Source organism: Emys orbicularis, chromosome 2, assembly GCF_028017835.1.
Source record: "Emys orbicularis isolate rEmyOrb1 chromosome 2, rEmyOrb1.hap1, whole genome shotgun sequence".
NCBI lineage: Eukaryota > Metazoa > Chordata > Testudines > Emydidae > Emys > Emys orbicularis.
This window is the reverse complement of record NC_088684.1, coordinates 155,042,517-155,056,953: the sequence shown is the minus strand read 5'-3', so window position 1 is coordinate 155,056,953 and position 14,437 is coordinate 155,042,517. Positions and strand designations below refer to the sequence as shown.

The following is a 14,437-nucleotide window of genomic DNA, read 5'->3' as shown; positions in this document are numbered from 1 at the left end:
CACTGTGTGACCTTGAGAAAGTCCATCACCTCCTAGTAAATCTGTCAACATAGCTGTGAAATTGGGTGAAAATGGGACTTGGAAAACGCATGCTGTGGCTAGGTTGGCCTTTGTTAAATAAATACATTACCCCCCCCCCCAAAACAAAAACCACAGTCTGAGTTTTATACCCACAGTGCTTTGCATTGAAATATATAAAAATAGAATATTTTAACAAGTGGGAGGGAACTAGAATGTAAATGTTTACCCAGTGTACTCTGCAAAACTGTTACTCACCCAGGAGACAAGCATGATAGTAGGCGTATAACTCAAGAACTAGGTCAATATTCTGGGGACGTGTTCAGTAGATAGACACTTTATACTATCCCCGTTGTAACTAGGCACTAAACTAGGAATGCTAAACAAAAACTGACTTCAGGGGATTATTCTCACCAGACTCTAAACTAAATTAGCTTCAAACAAAACACAGACTCAACAAAACTACAAGTGTTCAAGGTTTAATTATTACAAGAGATAATTTTCAACTACCAGATTAGTACCCAGAATTTAGTCTACATTTCTATTCCACAAACCCTTCCAAAAACTTTAATAATCCTAGTGCATTTTGGACTTAGTAAATATGACAGGAAGGAGGGCAGTTATGTCTTCTCATGAAACGTATAGCATTCTGTCCCTTAGATCTACCTATCCTGCAAAAGAAAATGTATAAATCCAAAAGATGTACTGAAAGACGACGGCCATTTCAGCCATAATCTTAACTGTTTGTTTGACTTGCTGTTTTGATGCAAACACAGGGCCCAACCCTGCAATCCTTCTGTGTGTGGAACTCCCAAGTAAGTCATGGAGTGTTGTGTAGATTTGTAGGCTAGGGCTTAGTATGACTGACTTATGCTTCTAAATCGTTTTTTCAGTGCCAGCCACTCCTAAATGCAAGTAGGTCTGAAGGCAAATTTAGCACAGGTTTAAAACCTGCATCACACAAATGGTGAGGGAGATTAGAATGTGTTTTTCATGACATAGCAATCTCCATTTACTCACTGGTATGCAAAGGGGCTCAGTTTGCACTTGATGTTAGGACAGAATTTTGCACCCATTGTACTTAAGGCTGAATTCCATCTTCCATAATAAATGTCATTTTCACTTAGAAATTTCCCAAGATGGAAAGCCTTTGCAGTTAATATTTTCCATGTTTGCTCTCAACCCAAAATGAATTTGTTTTGGAGTTTGATTTGGTAGTTGTTGTTGTTGTTTTAAAATAGTCAGCTGTTTACAATCAGCCACTTCCTAGTTATTCAAGCTTGAATAAAACAAGTATTTCTTGTAGCTACTGCCTAGAGTTAAACCCAATTAGCAACTAATGTTTGGGTAGTGGCTACACTATAACTGACAATTAGTTAACGTGTTAAAACCCACTAAACATTCAAGCATATATATGTCCCATACTTCTAAAGTAGTTTCGGCAACTGAAGTCCTCTAAACCTTTACAATTTAAACTAAAGACTTTGGCTCCTTCAAGCAGCTTAAACAGCTACGAGTTTAGGGTACCTTCCGTTTGTTTAGCTTGTTGGGGGTTCAGTTTAAGTATGTCTCTGTTCAGGAAGCATCAAACCAAGCAGCCCCTGTTCAACGATTTTGAAAAAGCTGATAGTCATCCTCCTCCTCCTCTTTTTATTTAGAAACCCGGGGAGCCAGTGGGGATGGGGAAAGTGGACAGGGCTGTGTGATTGGAGGTCATGGGGAAGAGAGATTGGATGAGAAGCTGGGAGGAGGAGAAATGGGACTGGCAAGGCAAGAAGACTGGGGTTAAGGAGCTGGAGTAAGGGAAAAAACTAGGAATGGGGCTGGCCAAGGAAACCAGGAGTGGGGAGAAACTGGGACTAGGAGTCAGGAGGGGTGAGATTAGGACATACTGGGCAAAAAAGACTGGGAGTGGAGACTGGGACTGGCTAGGTGAGGAGAATGAAACTGGAATGAGCAGCTGCGGTAGGAAAGAAACAGGACTGAGACAGGGACAGGTTGGAGGGGATGGGGCAGAAGGGGTCATGCATGTGGGAAAGGGTACAGGGTCTATGCCCACCTGAGAACACTACATTCCAGAGTCTGGAATGGAACTCAAAACTCCTGAGTCTCACCATTCCTCTCTGGTCAGCAAACATCTGTGAAATCCACTGGCAAAGCTTTTCATCCCCCTCTAGTGTTTCTTCTGCTAGAGGATGATAACCTACTACTGCTATCAGTTACTTGGTTACTTCAAGTGGCAGAGGTCTGTGTGGTGAATCTAAAGGTTCCAACCCTGCTGATGAACCATGTTGGTGTCAAGAGGATGCCACATGATGGAATTGGTTTTTCAGGGCTTTTTAAAACTATGAATGACATACACACACAAAAACTATGTTAAAAGAACATGATTAGGATTGCAAAGTCAAGCACTGAAAAGTTAGAAAATGCCAGAATTTAGATTGCTGCCTGTGCAACATTACATTTCTTTGACCCTCTTGTGTATTGCATTTTGATGCAATCCTTAATGATGTGATCACATACTATTTTTTCACAGGACCCTGCCTCATTTAGTGCATTAGTTTGAGGGTAAATCACAGTCAATATGTAATTCCTGCCATTCTCCCAGCATTAAAAGCTTTCTGTGTTTATTCCTGGCCCCCAAAAGGATGATGATACTACTCGAAACAAAGTGAGGACCCTTTCCAAAACGCTAATGTTGAGGAGTTGATTATAGGACTGACTAAGTGAAGAAGTTTAAAATAGTACTTGATCATGTAATTAAAGACTGCATCATAATCCATATGCACAATGGAGTTGAATTAAGGTTCTTCAGTCAACTTTCATTACGGTATTTCCTAACTTTTCTGTGCTTGACTTTGCAACCTTAATAATGTGCTTTTAATGTAGGTATTTTAATGTACAATATAGTTAATATAAATCAGCTTGGATACAATACGTCTGTTTAGCTATCTCAGTTCCAACCTGTGTGCAATGAAGTGTGACTTACTTATTCCTAAAAGTGGAGGGGAGGAAAGGGTGACCTATTTGTTTAAAGTCTTTTTCTGTGTTTTGAATAAGTTAAACCAAACACGCAAAAGTACTTCAAAGCTCTTTTGAAGCTAATTAAAATATCCATATCAAAATAACTTCACTGTCACATTGCAATACGCTTTGGGGGAAAACATTGCACAGATATTCCTCTCATTCATGATATAATTTAATATTCTTAATTAAATAATAAAAGGTCACTTCAGAAATTTTCCAGAACACATGTATTTGGGGCTCACCTTTATATCTGAAAAGCATATGTTCTCTCTCGCTTAAATATTTCTTACTAAAGTTACTGCAGTTAGCAAACATTATAAATATCTATTTCTGTAAGTTCAAAGCAAAATTTAAAACTACAAAAAGTTATTTGATTTTCTCTTTCCAAAATCCATCAGGTTTTTTTGAAGGAAAAAAAATCTGTACATTAACCATAATGAATATTAATGTCATTGAGAGTCCTGAGGGGAAAAGTTTATTTAAACAAAATTAGCTAATTTGTGTGGGAAAGGAGTGTTGATCTCATGTAGTGTCCACTTTTCTTTATTCCTTATTTCTTTTAAAACACTATAAAGTTAATTCAATTCTTTAAGTCATTCTGATTGCCTACAGTGGAAATCAAAGCCATTTTTTTAATCCACAAACCAGGCATAGAGAAGGTGTCAGTATCACAAACTTCCCAACTTGGCCTGTCTGCTGAAACTGGCAACTATCATGCCAAATAATGCCAGCTGTGACCATAGTTTTTTGTTTGTTTATTTTTTACTACCTGGATAGCTGTTCACTAAGGACTGGATTGAGATCACTCATTTCACATAGGCCCCGAACAGCTGTCAGATGATTCACAGATTATTATTTTTTTTAAACTACCCACTTGGCTGGATTTGAACCAATAACCTAGAGGTTAAAAGAAAGAAAGAAGCAACTTCACACATTACCCTCAGAAAATTTGAGGCAGACTCTTCATGTTATTGAGTTTGGATCTTTTTTGGTGATGCTACATTGAGAAACCATGTACAAAATAAAAAGAAACAGCACAAAAACAGAGGAAATAGATATGGCTCACTCTGACACTAATGAAGGGTGGCTAAGTATAAATTACATGTTACCGGAATAAGTGTCTCTTAGTTTCTTGTACTTGCTATCAGATTCTTTTCAGCAGCCAATTATTGGAGACCCAAGTGTTAAAAGGATTGTTGGCCTCTCCTTTTCATAGGATAGCAGCTACTTCTTATGTGATTACAGGTGGTGAAGTTCCTGCCACATAGCTCTTTGCTTAACTTCAGCCTGTCTTTTTCTTGTAGTTGTCTTCCCCTGCCATGTTTCACACACAGTAGTGGTATTCCATCACGTAAAAATCCTTATTAAAAAAAATAATAATAATAACAGAAAGCAGCATTCTATAGTAGTGGCTCAAACACTGCAGCTTGCAATGTGCCATTATACAATGTTTGGGACAAATTATTCTGAGAGGGGGGGAAATATATTTTTATCTATTTGAAAAGTTAATGCAATTAAATGACCCCAAGAAAAAGAAAGACTTACCTAATTTAGTTTCCTTACACATTTTTCTTTAAAACGTTTGGGCCACACCTGCAAACCCGTACACATAAGGAGTCCTTACTAAAACAAGTAGCCTCAGTGTCTCCCTGCAAGTAGAATTTTGCAGGATGGAGCAATTAGAGATCCTTACGTTTTCACTCAGTTCTTACTCAGGCGAAGTCCCATACAAGGCAACAGGAGTTTTGATTTGAATAAGAACATCAGAATTTGGCCCAATGGTACTGAGCAATATGAAGCATCTCCCTGTTGCAAACTGACACAGTAACGTATATTTTGTTTAACCCAAACCGTATGGTCATAAGGCACTGATAACACCGAACAATAAACTCAGTTCCACATCCAAAGGAGTCTGGAAACAGTGCTACAAAATTGAATTGACAAGCTTACTCATCACAATACTCGATTTTTACGAACAAAGTAGCCTGAATTCCTTTCCATTTTTTGTGAACAGCTGAAATGTATTGTAACCCTTACAAAAGAAATTAAAATGGCAGTCTGTGTACATCTGCTTTAATCTTAAAACAAAAGCAGTTTTGCTCTCTTTAGTGCAGGCATAATAAAAGCACAGATGGTTTAGATTTTCTTTACAAAAAGCAACTGAAAAGACTGACATCTTAACTGTTTACATAGCCAAGACAGATCATAGGGATCATAGTAGGTCAAGAATTTCTAGAAGACAAAAAAGTACCCTATGTAGGAGTCTCAGAAATTAACTGCTCTCACTGACATCTCACAGGAACTAAAAATACCACTTTCTGCATTGCACAGTGGTGAGAGGAAAGTTTTAATTCATACTGCATTGCTGTCCAAAAATGACAGCAATACGAATACCAAAAGAATGGATTTCAGCAGTGACAACAAATAGTACCTAATAATGCTCAGTAAGTCAAGAACACTACCCTTGAAGAAACAAAAGAAACAATTTGTCTGACCTGGTGGTCATTTTTATTTTTTAAGAATTATTCATGTGCTTTATAACTCTTTGGCTTGACCTCTTTCAAACCCTCCCATTTCTGACCATGCAGGGTTAAATACAGGGTGGCTACACTGCTATAACTAGAGAGCAAAACTGCAATCCCAGTGGCTCTAATGGAGTTGCATAGGTGTAAGAGAGAATAATTTGGCCTATAATCTTTGTTTAATTTAAGCTTTATTTTAAACACTCTATTTCCCAGATGCTCCCATCCTGCAACTAATCAAGGGTAGTGTTTTGGTGAGTGAAAGGGGACAAATACCAAGAGACTGTGCCTTTGGAAAAGAAAAGGCAATGTATGCCTCAGTAGATGATATTTTACACATTTTACAATAAATGCCCATTAGGGTATGATGGAATGAGCACATAGTAGAGGGAACAAATTGAAAAAAATACTGCTCCTTCTTAGTAGCAATGTCTCCACTCAGCCTTTGATATAAACAAACACAGCAAGGCTTGTTTTTCTGAACACTAGGTTAGTCTTGAGCAAGGCCAAATAAAAACGCTTTGGACTAAATTAGCCCTGAACAAGCTTTCAAGGACTTAATATTGGTGTGTAAAAACATCACACTTGGTGCAAAGCAAGTGACAGAGCACGTGGTTTGCCTTTCAAAGCTATAACTGGACAGTTGCTATATCAGCTCAACTGCAAACAAAGGAATCACATTTTCCTTTAAAGTAATGGCTGTGCTGAAAGTTTTCATTTTTCTTTTTAGCATTTATATAAACCAGAACCTCCACAACACACACTAAAGAGGCCTGTTGCAAACTACTGAATTTTGCAAATTAGCAAGTAATTAAACAAAGTACTCAAAAGGCAAGAATCATTCATCAGAAAATATACTTTGTTAATTCTGCAAGTGTATTTAGCTTGAATTAGTATATCAGAAAATGTTCTGAAGTATACATTTGTAACAGTAAGGAACGCCTTAGTAACATAAGACCTCATGACCGCATTCTATCCAATCTTTTTTGTGTTTCAATTATAGGGTGTGTGAACTAGTGAGGTGGTAAATGGATCCCAGAATCTTTTGCAACAGTTCACAACATGCTTGATAGGAGGCACTATGACATTCAGCACAATGGTCCCCATGAGGTACTTTTGGCATCTGAGGACTGAATTGGTTTAAACAAATCTGCCTCAAAAGAGCACCAGAGACAGACTATGCACACAGCCCCCTTCACTCCAACAACTTCTGGTGACCCCTTGGGGGTCATGACCCACAAGCTGAGAAATGATGACCTAAAAAGCTTATTGCCAACTTGGCATTTATACTCCGTGAGGCTGTTTCTAGAACATTACAATATTTGCACAAAAACTGGCCAATCACTTGCTGACTGGGGGTAAGACATGCTCTAACCCAGCAGTTCTCAAACTGTGGATCAGGACCCCAAAGTGGGTCATGACTCCATTTTAATGGGGTTGCCAGGGCTGGCTTAGACTTGCTGGGGCCTGGGGCTGAAGCCTGAGCCCCACCACTCAGGGCTGAAGCCGAAACTCGAGGGCTTCAGCCCTGGGCGCTGGAGCTCAGGTTACAGGCCCCCTGCCTGGGCTTCAGCTTTGGCCCCTGTACCTGGAGCAGTGGGGCGCAGGCTTTGGGCCCCCCCACCCCACCCGGGGCAGCAGGGCTCAGGTGGGCTCAGGCTTTGGTCTCCCCCCACCCCACCCCCCGGTGTTGTATAGTAATTTTTGTTGTCAGAAGGGGGTCACAGTGCAATGAGGTTTTGAGAACCCCTGCTCTAACCCATTTTTACACAAGTATACATCTCCAGAAGTCGCTCAGTTAACATATGTCATTAGCTCTGTTTACAAGGGTGTCAACAGATGCTTGGAGCAAAAGACACTGAACTTTGACATCCTGCACAAAGATTTATACATTACTCAACACAAGATAAAACCAGGGTACTAAAAAACACAATCTGAGTTTTAGTGCTTTCCCTGCCTCCATCCCCAATATTGCCCTATCTTTCTTCTGGGAAACCAAGGCCCCAATAACCGCAGCAGTAGGTTTTGCAAGTATACCCAAGAATCATTACCAGATTTATTATAGCAGAGCCCAATATCAACTAACTAAAGAATTAGTCCTAACTTTACAGTGTTTAGACAGATGGAATCCAATTTCCTGAAATTAAGCCACTGAATTTGAAATCTAGCCCATAGACAGTGTATATCTGCTATTTGAAAGATGCTGTAAAACTACAATGGCGTAAGCCAATAGTCCTGCAAATTATTTTATTGAGTTTTTTAAACTGAAAGCATCCTGGAAAAATCCTTACAAGTGACAATCATTCAGTGTTTATGCAATTTAACTCCAAAAGTAGCTTTGAGAAAAAAGTCACCTAAATATCCCTGCATATTTTCTAAGCAAGTTTGAAAATGCAAGGAACACCATGAGGGAGTGTTAAAAAACAGACACTTTTGGTGAGCATGCTTCAGTAGTGACACAGGTTCAACTGAGGAGTTATAATAAAATATGGTTTGAGGATTATTACTGAGCATTTATTTGTATGTAGTGTCATAGGAGGGCATAGCACTTTAAAAAGCGAACGAATGTACAATCCCTGATCTGAAGAATTCAGAATTTTGGGATGAGTCTACAAACTCTTAACATAGAGTATAGCATTTACTGATGACCAGTCCAATTGCCTTCAGTATTTTCATTAAGTATTATCATTATTAATTATTCATTAGTAGTAGTAGTACTATCACCATAGCACCTAGGAACCCTAGTCATAGACCAGGACCTCTTTGTACAAACACAGAAGAAAAAGACAGTCCCTGCCCCAATGGGCTTACAATCTCAGTAGGAGACAGACGGAGCCAGCAAATGGCAGAGTAATGGTAAACAATGAGTCAATATTGGTCAACATGCTAGACAATGGTCTCTGTCCACAAACAGCTTAACAACAAGTTTTTTGTAGGCATCAAGGCAAAGAAGAATTTTGTTCAAATGACTTCAGTGGGTCTACCTACACAGTTAAGTATGCCACACAGAGTATAGGTGGCAGAATCTGACCCAAAGGGACAACTCATCATATTAATACTACACCCAGTAGTACAGGTTTGCAGAATAGGGGCTAAATTATGATGCAAGAATAGATGACATGAGGCATAGGAAAGAGTGTTTATACAAAAATAAGACCCAGGATGCTTGTTATAACACTGGGGATTTGTTTTAATTAATTTAAATGTTGTCTAGTTGGATGGATGTATATATCACACAGCAACTTCACTGTAGGAACATTACTGCCTTGAGCATATTCTCAAGTAAAGTCCAGCTCTAACCTTCCTGAATGAGCTCATCATGAGAAACTCTCCCAGCCCCCAGAGTGAGGAGGAAAAAAGGAAGGTGCAAACCCCTGTGGAAAACATACTTGAGTTGTGTTTAACACAGAACATATGTAAGCTTCCCATTCTTGATGTGCATAAATACTTCAGCAGAGCCACGTTAAGTTAAACATATAGAAAACGCAGACCAAACCATTTACAGGTGCCTCTTATTTGAGGCCGAGGATACTAAGCTATGTCCTGTTTGCTGACATAATACTGTACCATGAATTACTTCTTTGTAAAGCAAATTCAAAAGAAAGTTGTTCTGACTGACAAGGTCTTTGCTAGTGATATTTACCATCTGTGTTTTTAAAGAACCTACATTTTAGGGATATTATATCTCAGCTGCTTCCATTTAGAATGTATTTTGATTTAAAAGTTTCTCTCAGTCAACTAAAGGAGTATGTAATTAAGCATTCTGCAATTTCAATGTCACAGATGCTAATCAGTTTGTGGCAATCAATTCAGCTTATACTCTCTGTGCAAGTTTCTTCATACCAGAACAAGGTCCCCCCCCGCATTGTGTCAAGTCTTGTTAAACTTACAGGCAAGGTCTTCTGGAAGGGAAAGGAAAGGGATGTTACAGAAATTACATTTTTCATGGGATTGTTCAGAAAGACTGTTAGCTATCCATCTCAAATCCATTATATAAAACTTCTGCAAACAAGAACAGCTGCCTAAAAATTGAATCCCCAGTATGCTGTTATGTAGCTTATACAAAGTTCTGGGCACTTTTGGACCAGCCCTTTGACATGTAAGCACTGGAAAAGGATCTTGATTAGGACAGGAAGGATGGTCTTGTGGTTAAAGCACTAAACGGGGACTCAAGAGATCTGGGTTCACCTTTCTCCCACCCTTTGACTTACCTATTTGGATTTAAGCTCTTTGGGGCAGAGACTAATTTCATACTATGGCTACGTACAGCTTCTAGCACAATAGGGCCCTAATATTCGGCAGAGCTTTTAGACACTACTGTGTATAAAACAAAGTAATAATAATAGTAAGAGTGAAATCCACACTATCTGAAGACGTGCAAAAGGATTGATGGACCCTTTCCTAACTTCAACAGCTGCTTGAGGTCTCTTGTGGCATCTTGATAGATGGAGCCATTCATACTCTTTATTGAGTGTGTGCAATGCACCCCATTTCAAGTGGAGCTTACAGTGACAGCAGTGCTTTTAGGGTTTTACTTCATGTTCAGTTGAGTATTTTATAAGCTCACACAACTCCATTAAACTTTATAGAACGTGGAGATGAGGAAATGCCTGTTTTATCATTAAATAAAGGCTTTTTAAAAGGAGAAAATATCATAATTTTATCCCCCAAAAAGAGCATGTGAAAGTACTCACAAATATAAAAATGATTCAGTAAGTTTAATGCACTCTTTGAAATATGATGGGGATCCAAGGGAAGAGTAAGTCTCATACTCTGTATGTGTAATACACACAGAGACACACAGACACTATATAGAACCATACACAGATGTTCCATGCACCTTACAGAACAGTATGCACAGCCTCAACTACTACACACACATTAGCATTACTCAGGTCAAAACAGAGGAAAGAGTCTGATACAAAAACAACAATCACAGTGAAGTTTCTCCCACTCTGGAAGGCACCCAGATCCCATAGAAGCTCATAAAGAAAAGAGGATAAAATTTAGAACTGCCACTCATCACAATTTTTAGCTCATTCTAGACAGGACACACAAATCTCTGCTTCAACCTAGTCTTCAAACCACTTTGGAAGTTCATCCACCAGCTGATTTCAATGCAACATGAAGAAGCAACACACTCTCTCTTTTCTTTCCACCAAGAATTGAGAGAAAGAAGAGGGTGATAAAAGGGGAGTCCCCAAAAGTGGACCTGGAATAACTGGGTGTGCAGATGCAAATGCTTGGGGATGGCCAGGACCACATATTACAGTTAAGCTACCAGCTGCTACTAGTTTCAAACTGTCTCCATGCATATGCACAAAGTACCACAGCAGCAGCAGGGTGATGCTACCACAGTATTTCAATCATAATAAATCAAACAGCCTTATTTTAAATGACTAGTTTAATGCTATCTGAATTTTTCCTGTTCAAGAAACAGTGGTGCACTGCATTTTCCATGAGGGCTCCTGATGTGTAATTTACTGTCATCTTAATGTCATATCAAACACTGCGCAAGAGTGTTTGTATTCAGCAGCATTCACTTCGACTAGCATTCTTTCAAAGAACAATTAAGTGCCATAGAGTCATCTAAAAAATAAGTTTCCAGTGCTCAGAATAGTATGGAAAGAAAGAAAGAAGAAAAATTAAACACTGTCTTCTCCTTAGCTATAGCAAATTGCCCATTGCAGTAATATAAAGTGACAATGATCTCAAGTCCAAACAGAAAAAGATTCCCATGTTGAGCATGCTAAAGTTAAGATAACATGAGTCTCTTGAATGAACAAGGGTGCAAGAGCAACCCCAGGAAACATGTCTTCCTAATGTTTCCCTGATTACATCTTCACATTCCACTCAAGTGACTGAATGTACAATTGAAAACAGAGTGTGGCAATACCTGCAAGTTCTGGCAGCAGATATGGGGTCAAACATAGTTCTGCGCTCAGTAAAGATCATAACACTTCCATAATCAATAGACATAAGTGTCATGCTTGGAATTTCCTAAAGAGCCCAGGAATTAGTTATCAAACTCATAAAATTTCAATTGGACATAAGCTCTATTGAAAATCTCAGCCCTACACCCGTGTGACTTCCCATGCAGCAGTATTCCTTTAAAGTTCTAGCGTCTCATTGGATTGTCAGCACTTCAAAGGTGACTGCCAGGTACTGTATGACAGGCAACACTGGTAAACTGTTTTAAGCCATATATTTGTTACATTACACAGCACACAAGTGGTTAACGCATCAAGGGGAAACTTTCAAATAGGCGCAAGAGAATTTACTTGTGCAACATCCTTAATGTCAACCAGTGTGGTGCTGCTAAACCCCAAAGCATTCTTCTAAAAACACCAGGATTACTCAGTGTCCCACTAAAAGTTGCTTTGTCCCACTAAAAATATGCTAGCCAATCAAGTTGTAGGCTGTATTATTTATATTAAATGTTACTTAATGGTTCCGCAGGTTGTTGCCAACATCTTATGTTTCACCCTACTGTAAATAATAGTGTCTGTTAAAACACTGAAGGTGCCATTTACTATCAAGTAAGGGGTCCCTCAGGAAATGGAATCATTCACATTTTACAAAGGTAACAGCATGAACCCTGCTTCAAGTCCTGTGCAGTTCAGCCTTTTAGTATGTACATGCTGAAAAGAGAGCAACACTACATTTCAGATATTATATGTACACAAGAGTTGTTCATACTCACATAATAACTACTGGGCACATTTTTCATTGTGGGGGTCAAAGTCAGTCACCTAATTCCTTTTTAGAACAACTAATTAAAACTGGCTCAGAGGTGCCAAGCACCAGCAGCTTCCATTACCTCCAGCTGGAGTTGTGGTGCTCCGTTAGATGCCTAACTTTAGATACCCAAGACTGAAAATTTGGGCTGTTCTTTTTAGAAGCTGGGTAGGGTTTGTGATTAAACCAGACAGCTAGTACCAGGCTCAGCCTGCATTTTATTTTAAAAATAAATATACATGTGTCATATGTACACATGATGTACATGACAATCAATTTATTCTGTAAACACAAATAAAGTTACAGTGCTTTAACGTGACCTGTCTTTCCATTTTTCTGATTAGATTATCAGTCCTTGTAAAGTGACCGATTTTACACCAACTGATGATCTAGTCTTAAAATTTCAGAAGGGCTGGAAAGTGGTATGGATCAACATTACACAAATGGATCGAACAGGAACAGTCAAACCTAAATAACTTGAAAAATTCACTGGACAAACTGGAATGAACTCATGTGATGTTTCCACCTGCAGAGTGGGCAGAACAACATCCAACATCTCAAACTGGTACAGAAGAATGGAGAGTAAAGAAGGAACATGCAAGAGCTTGAAATTTAAAGCTTTAGCTACACTCGACACCCAACTTAACATGTCCCCCAATATAAACAAGCCAAAATATAAAGGGTTCTCTCTTACGATAGCACACATTTTGGTTTTATTACTGTTACTTTTTAGTATCAGGCTAAGGCAAAGATGTTTTCTGAGGGATTCTGACTACTCTTACAAAAATCTGATTCTCTGCGTTCACCTGCTGTAGGATTAGAGAATATACAATTGGAGCTCGATCTCTGTCAATGGATGAAACAGGGTGAGATGCAGTGGGGACAGGCAGAATTACTGGATAGGTATCATATGAACTGTGGATCACCAATGTATGGCTCGTATGAGATCAGAGTTTCCAACTGGTGTCAATAAGGATTGGATTTTTGTTTCTGCGAAGAAGATCAAGTTTTAAACCTCACAAATGTTGACAATGTTTCTTCAGCTTTGTCCAACATAGTTACACCAAACCACCAGCAATACAACTGGAAGATCTATTAAAACAGCAACATTTTTATATCCAAATTCCCCAAAGTTCATCAGCCGTCTTAACCCTGTATAATATATATATTTTTAAACATAGGGTGTCTTCTTTATTTTCTAAACAGTGATAGAAAAGATTACGAGTAGCATCTTACCTGACCATAATCTGTCCTGAATACAACAACTCCCTCCGCGCAGGAATGTACAGTGCTTGGATAATGCTGACCATTTTCTCGCAACCAGACCCGTGATCCCTATAACAAACAAATAAGTTCAGACTTTAGGAGGTGGGTGTACATTGGCAACAAACACAAACTATTCAATTGAAATATTTTTCTTCAAAACATTTGCCAAACAAGAGACAAAGCAAAGGTCTGGTCCAAGTAGGCAAGTAAGAGAATGGAACAAGATCATTTCCCAGTGAATATTTGACAATTTCTACTCAAACAGTAGATTGTTTGTGGGATATTTAGACTACAATGCTCTCTTTCTTGTCAGCAAAACTAGCTGGAGCCAAATCACTGAGTCATACGCCTTATGGATTAACATACACGAAGTTACATCAAAGTGGTTTTTAAGTTTACAGCCCAAGTTAAGGGTTTTCCCAAAGCTGGCAACCCCACTGTGCTTTCATTTTCTACCTTTCCTGAAGGCACTGCTCTTCCACACCCTTTAAGTCAACTGTATTTTAGACATTTCAGAATCTCTCCTTACATTGGGGGACTGGGAAAGGGGTGTGACAAAGGATGGGGGGAGCGGAGGGGGCTGGTCTACACTAAAAAGTTAGGTTGATTCAGTTATGTGGCTCAGGGATGTGAAAAACTACACCCTTGAGTGACGAACCTGGGTTGACATAACCCCACTCAACATAGACAGCGCTATGTTGCCAGAAGAACATTTCTGTTGACCTAGCTACCATCTCTTGGGGAGGTGGATTGCTTACGCCAACGGAGAAGCTCTCCCGTTGGTGAAGGCAGTGTCTCAGCTGCTGCAGCAAAGCTGTGCTGCTGTTGCATTTCAAGTGTAGACAAGCCCTAAGTGATTGTTAAAG

The 14,437-nt window shown here is 39.1% G+C and overlaps 1 protein-coding gene across 1 annotated transcript in view; it reads right to left on the bottom strand.

The window, feature by feature from the left end:
* The window catches only part of MYO10 (myosin X), a 184,829-nt gene extending 171,195 nt beyond the window's left edge, over nucleotides 1–13,634 (bottom strand). The window contains exon 1 of the mRNA XM_065397764.1: nucleotides 13,542–13,634. The gene's annotated coding sequence lies outside the window, so the exon portion shown is untranslated. The remainder of the gene's footprint in view (nucleotides 1–13,541) is intronic.
* Nucleotides 13,635–14,437: the final 803 nt, after the last annotated feature.